The 12626-nt window shown below is 34.4% G+C and overlaps 1 protein-coding gene across 6 annotated transcripts in view; it reads right to left on the reverse strand.

Annotated features, from left to right (window-relative positions):
* MBD5 (methyl-CpG binding domain protein 5) overlaps positions 1-12626 on the reverse strand; it is a 410559-nt gene that overhangs the window by 118259 nt on the left and 279674 nt on the right. Inside the window, exon 1 of one of the 6 annotated variants that reach the window (XM_079783242.1) lies at positions 3976-4040. The exons of the other annotated variants lie outside the window; for them this stretch is intronic. The gene's annotated coding sequence lies outside the window, so the exon portion shown is untranslated. Of the gene's footprint in view, positions 1-3975; positions 4041-12626 lie in introns of those variants that run through there. 6 annotated transcript variants of the gene reach the window in all.

Raw genomic sequence — 12626 nt, forward strand, 5'->3', positions numbered from 1 at the left:
CACACCTTGTTTTACTGTGCTTTGCTTTATTGTGTGTCACAGATGTTGTATTTTTTTCACAAATTGAAGGCAAGACCCTCCACCAGCAAAAAGATTATGATTTCTGTTTATTGTAATATTCACTTAATTGTGGTGGTCTGGAAATAAACCCTCAATAACTCTGAGGTATGCCTGTAGACAGCAGCTACAACATAACATTTCCCCCCTAAATATTTTCAATCTGTGGTTGGTTGAATGTGGGAATGTGGAGTCCACGGATACAGAGGAACAGCTGTACTTGATATTTCTTCTCTGTTCTTGCTGTGGGGACTCTGACCTCCAATACAATATTAAATGGTCTTGTTCCAATTTCAAAGAAAATACCTCCAGTATTTCATTGGAAAAATGATATTTGATGCATGTGCTTGATAGATATCCTTTATTAAGTTAGGGAATCATCCCTTCTCCAATTGTCCTAAGAACTGAACTCCCTCCCTCCATTTAGTGAGTCAACTAAATTAAAAAAAAATCTCTTGAGATGATCATGCCTTTTCTCCTTTAATCTGTTAATGTGCTAAATGACATGCATAGATTTCCCCCTAATGTTAAATTACACTTGTATTCCTTGATGCCCTCCTTTGTCATGATGTATTTTTTTTTAAAAAAAAACACACATTGTGGTAATAAATGTAAAAAGATACATTGTTGTATTCAGTTTGTTAATGTTTTGTTTAGGATATGATATTAACATTTATGAGCGAGAGTGAATTGTATTTGTAGTTTCTCTTGCTGTCTGTCTGGTTTGGATGTTAAGGTTTTATTCTTTGGTTTGGATACTGAAGTTTTGATATAGATGATTTTGCCGAGTTTGAGGATGTTTTAACTTTTTTCTATTCTCTGGAAGAGTGTGCAAATTAGAGATGATTTTTATTTAAAAGGTCAGAGGTCAGTTTTAGCCATGAAATACTAGCACTTTTTTTAAAATGAGGAAGTTTAACTGAATATTTAATTCTTTAATGGTTATTTTTTTTTTTTGACTCACTTCTGGTAAGGTATATTCTTAAGAGTTTGTTCATTTAATCTAAGTTTTTGTAATTTATTGGTATGAAATTTTTTATAATCTTTTTATCTTTTAAATGTCTACTGATTTATAGGTATGTACCCTCCCCCTTTTTACTGATAACATTATTTCTGCCTTTTCTTTTTAATTTTTAACAGATTAAACTTCCAGAGGACTATTTTATAGGTCTTTTAAAAGAACCAATTTCAGGCTCTGTTGATCCCACCTGCTAAATGCAGGTTTTCCATTTCATTAATTTCTGGTCCCTGCTATCTCATTCTTACTTTTTCTTTTCTTTTCTCTTTTTAAGGCTGTTGATCATTTTCTAACTCATTAATTTGGAAGTCTAGGTTATTATGGTTCAGTCTCCCTCCTTTTCTAATATAAGTATTTAAGATTATATATCATATAAATTTGATATATTTAGTTTTTGTCCAGTTAAAAGTACAGGTACTCCCCACTTTCTGCAGGTTCGTGTTATGCCACTTCACTTTTACAAAAGACCTACATTAGTATAGTAATGGCTTTCTTTCCTTAAAGTGAAAATCCTCTTCAGATTTCTTTCAGTTAGCAAATGCAGGCACTAAAGGTCTTCTGTAAAAGTGAAGTGGCAAAAATGTAAGCTTTTCAAAAGTAGGGATACTCCTCGCTTTACACTTTTTCAGCATAGGAAAGTTTTTGTAAGAATGCTCTCCTTTCAGAGAGCGGGGAAATCTGTATTTCCTTTTGGTTCATGATTTAGTCAAAGGTCTTTTAATAAAATGTCAGAATGTACAATCATTTAAGAATTTATCTTCTTGTTGTTGACTTTTATTTATATGTCAGAGGATAGGATCTCTAAGACAATTCTCTGAAATTTATCGACACTTTGTGGTAAAATGTGACCCACTTTTGTAAATGGTTAATCACTTGAGAAGAATGCATATTCTCTAATTGTTTGGTATACAGTTCTATACAGAAAAATGTGTGTTAAAATTTATTATAATATTGAATTGATCAATTTTCTCCTTTAATTATATTAAATTTTAATATTTTATTATATCTTGAGACTATTATGGGTATAGAGTCTTACTATTATTATATCTTTCTAGTGAATTGAATCTTTCATTTTATGCAGTGACTCTTCTATCTCTAGTCATGCTTATTACATTGAGATTGATACCCCAGATTTTTATTGTTAGGTGTTTGCCAAGCAGAACTTTTTATTATCCTTTTATTTTCAACCTTTTCATGTTTACCCTTTTGCTTTCTATTTGTCCCACTCTTTCTATGCTTAAAAAAATGTCCCTTCTCGCCTTAAAATATTGACTAGAATAATTCTTATTTGTTTGAAACTTTTTCTATTGTCTCCTTTCTTTTGGATTGGACATCATACTCTCCTTTTATACTTTTTTAGTGGGTTACCTTGGAAACTTTACTATGCATACAAATAATCCCCGTTGTATCCCTTCTCAGGCTCTCATGCTATTGCTAATATTATATTTTTATCAAGTTTTTCAATCCCTGAAACTTTAAATAATAATATCTATATAAAAGTAGTAATACTATTTTTTGTTGTGGTTGTTAATCCTCACCCAAAGATAAATTTTTCATTGATTGTTAGAGAGAGTGGAAGGGAGGGGGAGAGACAGAGAGAGAGAAACACTGAGGTGAGAGAGACACATCGATCGGTTGCCTTATCCCAAGCGGGGTGGGGATCAATCCTACAACCAAGGTACATGCCCTTGCCTGGAATTGAATTTGGGACTCTTCAGTCTGTGGGCCGATGCTCTAACCACTGAGCAAAACTGACTAGGGCAGTAATCTTTTTTTTATATAGATTTTATTTGGTTTATTCTCTTTTGCCAATTTTTCACTCATCATTGCTTCTAGCATGTCATGTTTTCTTTTAGGATTATTTTCCTGTTACACTGTCATTTTACTGACTTATTTTTCTTAATCATTTTCTTTTAGAATTTCCTTTAGTTAATATCTATTGGTAAACTCTCTGTTTTTAGTTATCTATCTTTTTTTATATATTTGACTTGCAAGAAAGTTTTGCTAGGCACCTCATTTTAGGTTGATACATATTTTCTCTAAACATTTAAAAAATATTCCATTGATTTCTAGTTTCCATGTTGTTATTAAAAAGTCTGCTGTCCATTTTATTGTTTCGCACCCATGTGCCCCTGTCTCAGGCTGCTTTTAGTATTTTTCCTTGTCTTTGATGTCCTGCAGTTTTACCACACAATTTCAAGGTCTGAATTTCTTTTTATTCCTCTTGCTTGTTATTCATTGTGCTTCTGCTATCTGCAGACCACTCTTCTTCACCATTATGGAAAAATGATCCGTTATTCGCTCTTTATTATCTATCCTTCATCTACTCTTTTTTTCTTTGTTGAGTCTTTGATTAGTTTTAGAATTTCACATTTGAGCCTGAAAATATCTACATTTTTTTTCACGTATTTATTTTTCTTTGCTGTATTCTATCATTTTAAAACATCTCTTCCAATCCGTCAATTTTCTCTTTAGCTGAGCCCAAACTGGTATATAACCTACTCTACCACTGCTTGTCTACTTATTCTTTTAAAAAATTACCTCTATTGTTGAAAGTATTACAGATGTCAGTTTATATAATACCATAAATTCTAAATATACCATGTATGTGTATACAGTATAGAAACTATATATACATAACATATATCACATGTACCACATGTATGCATATGTGAGTACACACATTTACATATATATAAATATATATGTATATATCTTCCAAACTCACTATAAATTATGTATGTGTATTACCTGATGTCATCTTGTCCTTTAACACACATGACATTACCTCAGTCCTCTTATAGGGACATGTCCTAAACAATATTATCAATTCACAGGAACATACAATCATGTGATTTCACACTGTTTCCTATTGATTCCAAATTTCATATATGTATCACCTCTTGTTGCTGCCAACTGCTGCTGACCTCTTCCCACTGTGCCACAATTCAGTCACTGATCTCCTTTTCAGAGAGAAAGAGGGAGAATAAAATATTTGAATTAGCCATTTTGTGTATTCCAAACTTCAATACATTTTGAAGAAAATGAAGTACACAATGTTTGATAATTGTTTTATCCTGTTTCTGCTCTTTTCTCTCTAAAATTTCTGTTTGCTGATTGTCCAATATACAATTTGTACAAAGCTTGCCTTTACATTAAGTGTGACTTTCTCATCTCATGTTACTTATATTGGTTCAGGTCACAGCTATGGTACATTTACAAAATGGAATACTATGCAGCTGTAAAAAGAGAAGGATCTCTTACCCTTTGAGACAGAATGGGGGGACCTGGAGAGTATTACTCTAAGTGAAATAAGCCAGTCAGAGAAAGACAAACATCACATGATCTCAGTCATATGTGGAATCTAATAAACAAAAACCTGATGAACAAAATAGATCCAGAGATAGAGAAACATGGAACAGACTGAGGAATCTCAGAAGGAAGGATTAACCAAAGAACTTACATGCATATATGCATAACCCATGGACACAGACAATAGTGTGGTGAAGGCTTGGGGAGAGGATGCGGTGAGGAGTGGAGGGGGTCAATGGGGGGAAAAAAGGGGACATCTGTAATACTTTCAACAATAAATTAAAAGAAATAAAGACCACAGAAACATTTTGGGGCCCCCTCTACATGAAAATGATTAAGTGATCTAGTGTTTGAGATACCATAGCTATTAAGGAAACATCTTGATTTTGTCATTACTCAATCTTTAGTTAGCAAGAGATATTTTTATTAGGAAACATCCATGAAGTTGAAAAAAATATTTTTCTACATAGTGATTTTATCATAATATCAAAGTTCATATGTTACAAAAGATGGCTTGCTGAGAATAAATTATTCAGGTGTCTGTTTACTCTTAAAGATTCCATTCCCACTCTTCTGTACTCTGCTTTGTATTAAATGAGGTGAGGAGTTTATAAATCCTGGCTCTACTAACAAGTTTCCTATTAAAGTCTTCCAACAAGAGGCACCTATAGAAGATTACAGGGAAATAGTTGCTTTTTTAAGCAGTAGGAATAAGGTGATTCCAGAACCCAGAAGTTTGGGAAGAGGCAGAAACTTTTTGGTTATTCCAGCTGTGGCTGAGGTGACACTATACTCTAGTGAATCCAACAGTAACTGCAAGAGCATGTCAGTGGATTTACTAGTATGCTTACCGACTCCAACCAGGGAATCCTAGCAGCTTCTGAGCTCTGCATACTACTCCTTTCCCTTTTATTTTGCCAGGACAATTATCCTCTATTTGCTCTTCGGGTACTCTCTAACAACCCATGTGACCAACTCCTTGTATTAAACTGTCTCTGTTTAAAACAATTAGCAAAACTTCTATTTTCCTGCCTAGATACTAATACATCTATCCATTAAATATTTATTTTTTATTTCAAAATTATATTTTTCAATTTCATAAATTCAGTTCTGCCAGACTATTTTAAAAAAACATTTCAGATGTGCTTTCATACATTTTATATCAGCTAATTCAATATTTGTAGCCCTTGGTGTGTTTACATCTTAATTTGTCATTTCTACTAACTCTCACACATGGTGGCTTATTTCCTTCTGTTTTTGCTGGACTTTGATTATGAAGTTGACATAATCTGCAAACAAAACAGGAGAAAAATAACACATCTGGGGATCTTAAGTGAGAATTATTTCTTCCAGCTTCTCCATCTTGACCTATAGCTTTCTTTCTGCATTAAGTGCTATTATTTTCATTTGCCACTAAGTCAACTCCACTTGTCTTATATGTTTACTACTGATGCTCCAGTTTCAAACCAAGATTTGTTAAGATTTCACTCCTACCTGTGGAACCTAGCAATGAAACAACATTACGTTTTGTGCAAGATTTGGTACTTTTGGTATTAAGACAACCCTTAAGAGTAATCTGCTATACTATTAGAAATGGATGTCTTTATACTTGTTTTCTACTTATTCCACTTCTGTGCTATTTGAGTATTTTTGAAATAATATCCTTTTTGATAAGAATATTCTGGTTTCTAAAAATATTTTAATATAGTAATACAGATTTTAGCAAGTCTGTATTACATCATTTTTCTTTTTCAATTAAATCATTTAATTTAAACACTAAGTAATAAAGTATAAATACCAATTTCTTATGTTTATCTATATTATTTTATATGATATACCTCAATCTATCAAAATTCTTTTCACTAAGCACAATAAGAGGTAAAATTTAAATCTCACTAATATTAAGAGTGGAAAGATGGAAGCCACAAAAATTTTACTACTTTCCAAGTAAGTCAATGGATAGCTAACAACTATATGCTTGTAACTACTTAATCACACATTTGTAAATATTTTTCTTATGTGTATTAATAAAATAAACCTAAGTTATATCAAATTTAAGTCAATTTTAATTGGAATAAAGGACACTATGAGGATACATTAAGATAAAACTAGAGCCCTGGCTGGTGTGCTCAGTGGTTAGAATGTTGGCCCACGCACTAAAGGGTTCTGGGGAACCCAGTCAAGGACACGTACTTGAGTTGCAGGTTCCTCCCTAACCCCTAGGCAAGGAGCATGCTGGAGGCAACTAGTCGATGTGTCTCTCTCATATCGATGTTTCTTTCTTCCCCTCCCTGTCCCTTCCACTCTCTTTGAAAAGCAATGGGGGGAAAAACAACCCTTTGGTGAGGTTAATACCAACAACAAAAAAAGATAAAGCTAGCCAAAATTAATATATAAAAAAATGCACTGATTAGAATTAATGAGTTATTTCAAGACAGAATAAGATACATATTTCTCTTTTTTTAATAATAGAAAAATTTTAAGCATTTCTGGTAAGGAAAAAATGTTCTTTCTAACACAGCTGATGAGGTATTTATGACATAGTATAAAAACTGAAACTACCTTGATAAAAAGATGAATTATTTATTTTACCTAAAAACCATACAGAAAGAAATTTAATCATGCCCTCATATTTGCAAAGCTATAACTTATTAAGCAGTAAAAGAAAAGCTTAAAGTAAGAAAATTAGATGTTACTCTTCAATATTGGAAAGGCATAATTCTAAACTCTTAAAACAGGGTAGCAAATTTGGAGGTTAATTTAAAAAAGTAGTAATATGATTCAGGTCAACTTTGAAATTTATCAGAAAACCAAATGTCATTAAACTGATTTTTTGCTATTTTATCTTTGCTTAGAATAGTTAAAGATTAATATACAAAATCATTTCACTCACATAAACTATCACTTTTAAGGAGTATATATATGAATACTGCAAAATGCATTAAAAAAAAGGCAATTTACATGGCTTATCTCTAGTTCCTTGCATATGTTCTGAAATACTAAAGGAAATATAGAAAAGTTTTTAAAATACTTTAAAAACTAATTGAGGCTTCCTGGCTCAATCCCAAATCTTGACTATAACATAATAACTAATTTCTGCATTGTGGGTACATCTTTTCAAGTAAATTTAATGTGATAGTTAAATCACATTAAAGTTAAATCACATTAAATCACATTAAAGAATGTTATATAAAATGATAACCTTAACAAGTATGTACTAACTCAATTCACCAAATTTTTGACACACAAAGTTTAATTCAAAGTCTAAACTAATTTTCCTTTTGCTTCCTTTCTTATAGGTACCCATTGTTAAGACTATCCTTGAAGAAGGGAAAGGATATAGAATATTTATATTGTACTGAAGGGGCAGAAGACAAAGCAAAAAGGTATTGTAGGAAGCAAGGAATTCCTGGAGGCCTACACAGAAGAGACAATTTCTCAACCTCCTGTTTAGATTTATATTACACATTTTGATGAAAAGACTTTAGGAGAAGCAGCAAGAGACATATAATTATAGCATCAATGGTCATTATTATAAGAATCACAGAGAAAGAGGCAAAGGCAGCATCTGTTTATTAGCATAAGTTGTCCACTAAGCAAAGACGTAGTTTCATCTTAGTGGCTCTCAACTGGCAATGATTTGGAATCCAGGGGACATCTGTCAATGTCTGAAGACAATGTGGATTATCACCATGGGTGTGTCTGTGTGTGTGCACACTACTGGCACCTAGTGGGTAGAAACCAGAGATGCTGCTAAACACTACAATGCACAAGATCACTCCCTCAATAAAGAACTTTCCCTAATGTCAATAGGGCTGCGGGTGAGAAACCATGCTTTACAAGATGCGCTCTTCTCTTTCAGTTCAAGCATGAATGGTAGCTAGAGGAGCTAACATGAGGTAAAAGTGATTCACAAAGAAAATACGTTGCATGCTTACTGAAAGCAAAAATTAGGATACATTTCCCAGAGAAAGACAATGGCCTGTATATGATTCTAGAAATTTTAAGTGATGCAATGAAGATTTAAGAGAAAAGTTAATCTAGTTCACTGTTATCTGTGGACATTGATCACCTGTGCCTACTACAAGGTTTTGAACACATTCCTTATCTTTGTTTATTTTCTACAATGTGACCCCAATCTTTGTAAGGTAGAAACCAGAAAACGAGCATTTTCAGACTGTCTTACAGCAAGGCAAGTACCTTAGGCCCCAGCAATCAAATTCAGAGTGTGATTTGAAACTGGAATCAAGCAACCTGAGGATGTAACTCTTCTTAGAGAACTTGATTTGTTGGTGGAGACATTAGGTTCTTTGGGGATGACAGAGGTGTTCAAACTAATGCAACAACATGAGTGCTGGCTGCCAGTGGAAGCGGTGTTTTGGCAGAGGGTCTCCTAGAATATGCTTGCACCATGTTATTGACTAGGTCACTTCAGAGCTGACTCTCTGGTCCTGCAGGAGTCTGTTACCTAATCACTACTTTTTAATATATCTCTTTTATGATTAAACTGACCAGAGAGAATTACGTTATTTGTAGTAAAGGATCTTGACTGATACAAAAATGTATGATTTAAAAACATTTCTTCCCTAAACTCTTTTGTTATTAAAGAATCAGCAATAGGCCTGAGACAAACTATTAAACCATGGTGTCTGGATCTGATACTTACAGGATTTTCAATAAATAACATGTATTACTAATGAAAGGATGCCAAAGTAAAGTCCAAGGATGTGACATTCAGGATCAATATTTAACAAAACATTTGTACACAGTAGGCATTAAAGAATGTTAGCTAAAGGGTTAACTTGAATTCAAAATAAAATCAATAAATTGGAATAGTGATCAAGTATTTAAAATAGTATTGTTTTCTAATGTTCAGTTTAAAAAGTACACATACAAGTAAAAAGAATGCTCTAAAATATAAGTATAGTCATATGTATGCACAGCAGAAAGGAACCTAGACATGGCAATTCAAGAGGACAGTATAAATCTCTATTATTGTTACTGTGCATCTGTTGTACCCAGAGTCCTGAGAGGATGTACTGTGTCCTTCACATCTCAGCCCCAGGGAAAGGGAACAGACTGGTTACCTTCAGCTCCCCTACTATGGAGAAATCAGTGGAAGGCCAGCGGGAGTTAGGCTTTAATTTTCTTCTATTCATTATCACTTTACATTTTAGGCTGCACTTAGAAAATATTCAATAAGCAGTTAACTAAATGTGAATTATGGAGTTAAAAAAATAAGAAAGCAGCACTGGTCAGCATTGCTCACTGGTTATAACATCGGCCCGCATACCAAAGGGTCTCAGGTTTGATTCTTGGTCAAGGGCATGTATCTGGGTTGCAAGTTCGATCCCCAGCCGGCCCTGATTATTAGAGTGCATGTGGGAGGCAACCAATTAATGTGTCTCTCTCACATGGATGTTTCCCTCTCCCTCTCCTCTCTCTCTCTCTCTCTCTCTCTCTCTCTCTCTCTCTCTCTCTCTCTCTCCCCCTCTCTCTCTCCTTCTCTGTCTCTCTCTCCTTCCCCCTCTCTTCCTTCCCCCATCCTTTCTACCCTCTGTAAAAAAAAAAATCAATGGAAAAAAATATCTTTGGATGAGGATTAAAAAAGAAAAAAAAGAGCAGAACACCTTAGTAAGACTTAAAAGAAATACAGAACCTGGTCTCATGATGCTTAGTATTGCTCAAGGGTCTTTTACATTGCAAAAGATAATAAAATGACTGAGGATTATTAAATAACCAGAGACCCGGTGCACGAATTCATGCACCAGTGGGGTTCCTTGGCCTGGCCTGCAGGATTGGGCTGAAACCAGCCCTCCAACATCCCCTGAGGGGTCCCAGATTGCGAGAGGGTGCAGGCCAGGCCGAGGGACCCCACTGGTGCACAATCAAGGCTGGGGAGGGATGCGGGAGGTTGGCCAGCCAGGGAGGGACCGCAGGAGGGCTCCAGGGTGTGTCCAGCCCATCTCGCTCAGTCCCGATCAGCCGGACCCCAGCAGCAAGCTAACCTACCGGTTGGAGCGTCTGCCCCCTGGTGGTGAGTGCGCATCATAGCAACTGGTTGACTGGTCGTTCTGGTCATTCGGTTGTAATGGTTGCTTAGGCTTTTATATATATAGATACCGAATATACATTCAGAATGGTCCCATCCACTGACTTTGTAATTAAAAAACACTTGGGCATATACATGTACACACACACACACACACAGAAATGTACTTATTTAGTCTGGAACAAGTAATAGACCTGTGTGAAATGTATGTACTAAGCTTTGCAACAATTCTGGGTGTGAAAAATTGGTATTAGTTACCATTAAATCAGTAATCATGCAAGTCTAGATTCAGAACTTAAAAGGAAAGACTGAAAATGGAGTGTGTGGAGGAAAGCCACAAAGTCAATTATTATATTATGAATAATTCTAATTAGTAAATACTTACAAAAAAGATGTAGTCATTGATGACCATTCAGAGTATTTTATTTGGCTTGTGTTTTCATTGAGGATTTTCCAATAAATGTAATTGGTTTTAGAGTCGCAAAAAAAGGAGACTTGCATGTAGACAGAAGCTTTGTCCAATTTTTAATTTATGCCATCATCAATACTTAAGTCAACACCATTTGTTTGTACTTTTCAGTATCTTAAGGATTCTATTATACTGTGGTTCAGAAAGTGTTATAGCTTATAAAGTATGGGAAAACTAATGGATACTTTTATGATAAATAAAAGTGAAGATGGTATTTGTAAAACCTCTCCTTTCAATAACAAATACAGAAGAACATGTTTTTATTTTTCCCTATAGCAGATACAAATCAATAGGAATCATCACTGTGTTAGGTCATTATCTGGTTATTCAATATGCACTCTCACTGTAATGAAATGCTATCATTGAACAAGAACTGTTATGCACCGAATTAATGGAAATCTATCAAAATCATGAGTGGAAATAAATAAGTAAACAAATTCTTATCAAAGATATTGTTTTCCCTTGCACCTTAAAAAGTTTGAATAGTTAAGCCTATTCAAAAATTAGAACTTCCTGTTTTTTCCTATTAGGTATTATATAACTAATTTTTCATTTTTCACTGAAGTCTTTTCTTACCTAAGTTAAAATGTAATTTTGTGGCCATATAAACACAGATTTCTTTTAAAAATTAAATAAGAACTACATACAACTAAACTATGTGTTTGTTCCAGTATGCAACTAAAAGGTAAGATGTGGGTCTTCATTATATTATAGAGAACTAATCAGAACAACTACTCAAAGGCTAAAATTCCTTTTCCTCAGTTACCTTGCTAGCAGAGTTGGTGAAAACAATTGGCAGAATTGTAGAAAATAACAATGACTGTGCAACAACACAATTTCAAGTACAAGTGACTTTCTGTGTTATACTTAACTATTAAATTCCTAAAACTACTGTATTTTCTTCCACTTATTTCATTTCACTTAAACTCATGTTCTCTTTGCTAATCTTTCCCACCTTCTTTTTTTGTTTGTTTTGTTAATCCGCACCCAATAATATTTTTCCATTGATTTTTAGAGAGAGTGGAAGGGAGGGGGAGAGACAGAGAAACATCAATGTGAGAGAGACACATGGATTGGTTGCCTCTCGCAGGGGCCCCAACCAGGGCCAGGGATCAAGCCTGCAACTGAGGTACATGCCCTTGACCAGAATCGAACCTGGGACCTTTCAGTCTGTGGGCTGATGCTCTATCCACTGAGCCAGACCAGCTAGGACCTTCTTTTTACCTTTCATTTTAATTTCTGTATTCCCACTCTTGTATTTGGAAATCTCCCTCTTCATACAAGGCTGTTTCACCAAATTCACCCCTACTACTTTTCAGAAATATTGCATTGTAACGCTTTTCCTAGTGGTGAGGGTTCATAGTGTAATTTTGATTTACTGTTTTTTACACATGATGATGAAGGTAATGATCCAACAATTATTAGTAGGCTATGAGTTCCATCCTTTGCTACTAGAAATCCAACTCATGGCTTCTAGCAGTAAAGGATGGGTTTATAATAATGAACCTGTATTGTTGCCCCTGGGTATCTCTGAAAGTCAATGGTATGAGCTGTATGGCATGAATCGGTATACACCAGTTAACCAGAAAGAGCCCAACAATCACAAGAAATAAGACAAATATTTTCTTAGGAAAAAAGTCCACACTATTATTACTATTTTAGATATTTCATATAGATGACAAGATTGTATTTGTTGTAACACTTAACATATCACAGAC

Source organism: Cnephaeus nilssonii (genome assembly GCF_951640355.1).
Source record: "Cnephaeus nilssonii genome assembly, chromosome: 10".
NCBI classification, from domain to species: Eukaryota; Metazoa; Chordata; class Mammalia; order Chiroptera; family Vespertilionidae; genus Cnephaeus; species Cnephaeus nilssonii.